This window comes from Nicotiana tabacum, chromosome 11, assembly GCF_000715075.1.
Source record: "Nicotiana tabacum cultivar K326 chromosome 11, ASM71507v2, whole genome shotgun sequence".
NCBI classification, from domain to species: Eukaryota; Viridiplantae; Streptophyta; class Magnoliopsida; order Solanales; family Solanaceae; genus Nicotiana; species Nicotiana tabacum.
In genome coordinates this window covers 133131216-133137979 of record NC_134090.1, presented here as the reverse complement: position 1 = coordinate 133137979, position 6764 = coordinate 133131216, and positions in this window count along the sequence as shown.

The window sequence follows — 6764 nt, the reverse complement described above, 5'->3', positions numbered from 1 at the left end:
CATCGTATGTAACTTTGTTGGCGGAGAATGAATCAAATCTCCATGTATCTGGCACTGATGGCATTTCCTTACGAAAGTGATACAGTCGTGTTCCATGGTTAGCCAATAACACCCTGTTCGAAGGATCTTTCTTGCCAATATATATCCGCTCATGTGTGGCCCACAAACTCCGGCATGTACTTCCGCCGTAACCATCGTTGCCTGCCCGGCATCTATGCATCTCAACAATCCCAAATCCGGGGTTCTTTTGTACAATACTCCTCCACTGAGGAAGAAACCATTCGACAAACGCCGAAGGGCTCTTTTTTGGTCCCCAAAAGCATGTTCTGGATATATCCCCATCCTAAGGTATTCTTTGATATCATGAAACCAGGGTTCGCCATCCGCTTCTTCTTCTATGGCATTGCAGTAGGCGTGCTGATCACGGACCTGGATGTGTAGAGGATCAACATACATTTTGTCAGGGTGGTGCAGCATTGATGCCAAGGTGGCTAAGGCATCCGCAACCTCATTGTGAACTCTCGGGATATGTTTGAACTTTACCGATCGAAATTTCTTGCTCAGATCATGCAAGCATTGTCGGTATGGTATGAGCTTTAGATCTCGTGTTTCCCATTCACCCTGAATTTGATGTACCAAGAGGTCCGAGTCTCCCAAGACCAAGACGTCTTGGACACCCATGTCAGCAGCCAAGCGCAGACCCAGAATGCAAGCTTCATATTCGGCCATATTGTTGGTGCAATAGAAGCGTAGTTGAGCCGTAACAGGATAATGCCGTCCTGTTTCAGAAATGAGTACTGCTCCTATTCCAACTCCTTTTGCGTTTGCAGCTCCATCGAAGAAAAGCTTCCAACCCGGTTCCTCAGGTAATTCCAAATCAGTCGTGTGCATCACCTCTTCGTCAGGAAAATACGTTCTTAAGGGCTCGTATTTTTCGTCAACGGGATTCTCTGCCAAATGGTCTGCCAGTGCCTGGGCTTTCATGGCCGTCCTCGTTACGTAGATGATATCAAACTCTGTGAGCAGAATTTGCCATTTTGCCAACCTTCCCGTGGGCATAGGTTTCTGAAAGATATACTTCAATGGGTCCAAGCGGGATATGAGATAAGTAGTATATGAAGACAGGTAGTGCTTCAACTTCTGAGCTACCCAAGTTAGGGCGCAGCATGTTTTCTCGAGTTGAGTGTACTTGACCTCATGCACTGTGAATTTCTTGCTAAGATAGTAGATGGCCTGCTCCTTCCTTCCTGTGTCATCATGTTGCCCCAGTACACAACCAAATGAGTTTTCCAAGACTGTCAGGTAAAGGATTAAGGGTTTCCCGGGCTTAGGCGGGACCAACACGGGTGGATTAGACAGATACCCTTTGATTTGGTCGAAAGCCTCTTGACACTCTGTCGTCCAACCTTCTGCAGCATCCTTTCTCAGTAGCCGAAATATGGGCTCACAAGTTGCTGTGAGTTGAGCGATGAACCTGCTGATGTAATTGAGTCTACCCAGCAAACTCATTACCTCTGTTTTGTTCCTTGGCGGTGGCAAGTCTCGGATGGATTCAATTTTGGACGGGTCTAACTCAATCCCCCGTCGACTGACGATGAATCCTAGCAACTTTCCTGATGGAACCCCGAATGCGCATTTGGCCGGGTTAAGCTTGATATCATACCTCCGGAGTCTTTGGAAAAATCTCCTTAGGTCTGCCACATGGTCCTCCTGACGCCAAGATTTGATGATCACATCATCGACGTACACCTCTATTTCTTTGTGTATCATGTCATGAAACACAGCAGTCATTGCTCGCATGTACGTTGCCCCAGCGTTCTTTAATCCGAACGGCATTACCCGATAGCAGTAGGTTCCCCATGGCGTAATAAACGCTGTCTTCTCAGCATCCTCTTCGTCCATTAGGATCTGATGATAACCCGCATAGCAATCCACAAAGGATCCGATCTCGCGCCCAGCGCAATTATCGATCAGGATATGAATGTTGGGTAACGGGAAATTGTCCTTGGGACTTGCTTTGTTGAGGTTGCGGTAGTCGACGCACACCCTGATTTTTCCATCCTTCTTTGGGACTGGTACCACATTGGCCAGCCACTCGGGATACCGAGTGACCCGAATGACCTTCGATTGCAACTGCTTAATCACTTCTTCTTTGATCTTTACACTCATTTCTGTTTTAAATTTCCTTAGTTTTTGCTTGACCGGAGGGTATGCCGGGTCAGTGGGCAATTTGTGAACCACTAAATCGGTGCTCAATCCAGGCATATCATCATATGACCATGCAAAAACATCTTTGAATTCCCTGAGAGTTTCGATCAATTCTGCTTTGACATTCGGCTCAATGTGGATGCTAATTTTGGTCTCTTGGATGTTATCAGCGTCTCCTAGGTTCACAGCCTCAGTGTCATTTAGGTTAGGCTTGGGTTTCTCTTCAAATTGGCACAGTTCTCGGTTTATTTCTTCGAAGGCTTCCCCTTCGTCACCTTCGGGTTCATTATCACAAACGACCTCTTGCATCATTGAGTCAGATTCAGATTGATTATTTAGACTAGGTCGAAGATCCGCTGTGCATGCCATGTCATTAGGACCAGTAAAAAGAGAACTGTTCAGAAAGAAAAAGAACAAAACAAGAAATTAAAAACGGGACAAAAGAAAAGAATTTTATTAAATTTGCAGGATAAAAAGGGTTCACACTTTTACAAAACGAAAGTAAAATTGGGATTACACCCTTGAATAATCCGATCCAACAAACAAACAAACAAAACATTAATCAAAGCCTACTACCAAGACTCCCCTCGGACAGGGAGAGGAGTAACCGTCCAATTGTTGGTCTTGGCCTCAGGCCCCACAAATTGTATCTCTGCTCTGCTGGAACCCTCTCCAGCTTCCACCATACTGACATCCGCGAATAGTCTCTCAAAACTCTGATTCAGGTCTTCACTTATGCCGATCAAAGGTCCTCGAATCTTTGGGATCGCTGACCCCTTGGCACTAGCTTTAACAAAAGACCTTGAGAGGCGTGGCACTGGTTTAGGCAGAAACCAGACCCTCTTCTTCATTTTTCGCGCTTGCTTCCTGTCTGCTGCGGTTGGTTTGAACCCCAACCCGAAAGTTTCCAGATTCTTAGGAAGGGAGACAGGTTGGATTATCCCTTGAAGTTCAACTCCCAGGCCTTTTCCCGGCACAAACCCATTACCCAGCATCTCTGATACCATCATTACTGTTGCGGCAGTCACCCTAGGGTGCGGGATGATTTCTCCTTCAGAAATTTTGTTGGCCGACCCTGTATCGAGAATCTGGTAGACCCAGGGACCCTTGTCATCAGTGGTCTCTATGAAAGGCACAATGGTTCCGCCCATGGTGCATGTCGTATCCTCGCCGTGCAACACGACCTCTTGTCTTTCCCACTCGAACTTCACTGTCTGATGTAGGGTAGAAGGCACCGCTTTAGCTGCGTGAATCCAGGGTCGTCCTAACAGCAAGTTGTAAGATACTGTGGCGTCCAATACCTGGAATTCCATGGTAAACAGGACCGGGCCAATGGTTAGTTCAAGTACAACATCCCCCACAGTGGCTGTTCCGTTTCCGTCAAACCCTCGGACACAGATGCTATTCTCCCGTATTCTTCCACGGTCAACCTTTAACTGGTCCAGGGTGGATAATGGACAAATATTGGCGCTTGAGCCGTTATCCACCAATACTCGGGTTACCACCGAGTCTTCACATTTGACAGCTAGGTATAGAGCTTTGTTGTGCTCTGTACCTTCCACCGGCAGGTCATCATCTGAGAATGTCACTCTGTTCACCTCGAAAATCTTGCTAGCAATGGTTTCCAGGTGGTTTACAGAAATCTCACTGGGTACATGGGCCTCGTTCAATATCTTTAACAGGGCTCGGCGATGTTCCTCGGAATGGAGGAGTAATGACAATAGTGAGATCTGGGCAGGTGTTTTTCTCAGCTGCTCAACCACAGAATAGTCTTGCACTTTCATCTTCCTCAGGAAGTCTTCAGCCTCTTCTTCTGACACTGGCTTCTTGGTTGCCACTGGGTTGGTTTTTCTTAACTCCACCGGAGCAAAACATCGACCTGATCGAGTCAGCCCTTGCGCTTCACAACTGACTTCTTCCACCTGTTTTCCTTGGTACGTCACCACTGCTTTTTCATATTTCCAGGGCACAGCCCTGCTGTCAAGCATAGGCAGTTGGACCACCGGCTTTATGGTTACCCGTTCTCTACATACCCCTTTTAACACGACCGCCGGTGTGGGCAGGATCCCTGGTATTACCAACTTACTTGGCTCGGGTTTGCTTGCTATGACGGACGGGTTCTTCCCCCATAATACTACCGGCTTGACACCTTCTCCCTGCGACTGTACATTTGTTCCTCCACTGGTTAAAACTTCTTTTGGGGCAGCTTGGACCATCATCACTGTTTGTGAGGGTTTTCTTAATTCACCTCCCTCACACACCAACTCAACCATGTGAGCTTCGTGGTGCGCTGGCAGCGGATTTTGGTTGATGTTAGGAGCCTCTGGTGTCTGGACCTCGATCTTATTGGTGTCAATAAGATCCTGTATGGCATGCCTTAACTTCCAGCACTTCTCGGTGTCGTGCCCGAGCATCCCTGAACAGTATTCACAACTGATTGAACGATCCAAATTCTGAGGCGGGGGATTTGGTTCCCGAGTATGGACGGGACTAACCAAACCCAATTGCCGCAGCTTGTGGAACACAGCGGTGTAGGTTTCTCCCAGTTCGGTGAAGGTTCTTTGCTTCCGCAACCTGTCATTTCTGGCATCTGGATTTCCCCGGAAACCTGCCCCCGAAGGATTTCTATATGCCCTTGGTGGAGGGTAAGTGTTTTGTGGTGGTGCATATATGTTCTGGGGAGCCGGTGCGCGCCATTGTGGGCGAACCGGAGGCTGAGTGTATACCTGGGCTTGGTGTACGGAACAATGTGGTTCTCGAGGTGGATAGAAATTTTGTGGTGGGTTGTATGGGTAGTTTGACCTGTGAGGCCTGGGTTGGTTGTAGTGCGGCCTGCCAGCCCTGGACCAACTGCCTGCCTCGATCGTGGCAACCTCTTCTTTCTTCCTTCTTAGCGCACCTCCCGTGCCGCTTTGAATAGCCTGGGTTGTGGCCTTAAGTGCCGAATAGTTTAAGATCTTGTCCGACCTCAAACCTTCTTCTATCATGACCCCTATTTTGACCACCTCGTTGAAAGATTTTCCAACCGTTGTCACCAAGTGACCAAAGTAGGTTGGATCCAATGTCTGCAAAAAGTAGTCTACCATTTCTCCCTCTCTCATGGGAGGATCGACTCTAGCTGCTTGTTCTCTCCAGCGGAATCCGAACTCGCGAAAACTTTCCCCGGGTTTCTTCCCAGTTCTCAATAACGTGAGACGGTCAGGGACTATCTCTAGATTGTACTGGAAATGACCTGCAAAAGCCTGTGCCAGATCATCCCACGTGTACCACCTGCTGAAATCCTGCCTGGTATACCATTCCAGTGCAGATCCGCTCAGACTTTGGCCGAAGTAAGCTATCAAAAGCTCATCCTTGCCTCCTGCCCCTCTCATTTTGCTACAGAATCCCCGCAAATGTGCCATGGGATCACCGTGCCCTTCATATAAATCAAACTTGGGCATCTTGAACCCAGCCGGGAGTTGGACATCTGGGAAAGGGCATAGATCTTTGTATGCCACGCTGACTTGATTGCCCAGCCCGTGCAAGTTTCTGAAGGATTGCTCCAGGCTTTTGAACTTTCTTAACACTTCATCCTGTTCAGGGGCCTTAACCGGCTTCTCAACCTCTGCCGGTACTTCCAAATGGGGATTGTAAACCTGTGGTTCCGGTGCGTGGAATGTAGGCTCAGGGGGATAGTATTGTGTATCGTGAGCCTGAAACAATGGCTCACTGGTCGTTCGCTGCAAAGGGGCTGATGCAGGTCCCACAAAAATGGGAATATTGGATGTTGGGAGAGGTTGATGGGGTGGTGGAGCTTGGGAATCATGAGGGCTTCTTTCTTGATGATAGAGGGGGTTTGGGCGGCTTGTGGAAGGGCCAGAGTGAGGGTACTCCGGCACGTGTCCCAGTGTCTCAGGGCTCTTTTGCGTTTTGGCCAGGGCTAGCTGCATTGCATGCATCTCTAGTCCCATCCTTTCAATCTTTTCCATTGCCTCTTTTAGCAACTGGCTCATCGGCCTTTCTTCCTCATTACTATTCTCAGAAGTGGTCATGCTTGTTGCTACCGGTCCTTTGGATCTGGTTTGGTATGAATGTGTTGCCAGAATTCTTTAACAACTAACTGTCTTGTATCAGACAACAACAAACTTTGTTAGTGTTAGAGCTTAACAGATTTGATCATAACACATAGAGGATGCAATGCACCTAGGCAATTAATCGTTTCTACATGCCTTGCCTCAAACAACATACGTCATCCCGGTTTGCTCATTCATCCATTTTTAAAGTACTTTGGGAAACCCTGTGTTTTATTTTGTATTTTTATTTTTATTTATTAAAAGCGGTCGAATCTTATGGGGATTGCCTACGTATCACGTCCCCGCGTGAATCAGACCAGGCGTAGTTCTGCCTTAAAGTAAAGAAACACAAAATTCTTGTGAAATCGTTAAATTCATTCTCAAAATTTTGCTATTACAAATTACTTCAAGCAAGGAATAGCAATAGTACAGACTCCACAGTTCTTAAGCCGTTTTGACTAAAAGAAAAGAAAACAACATATGGAAAAACAACAAAACCAAATA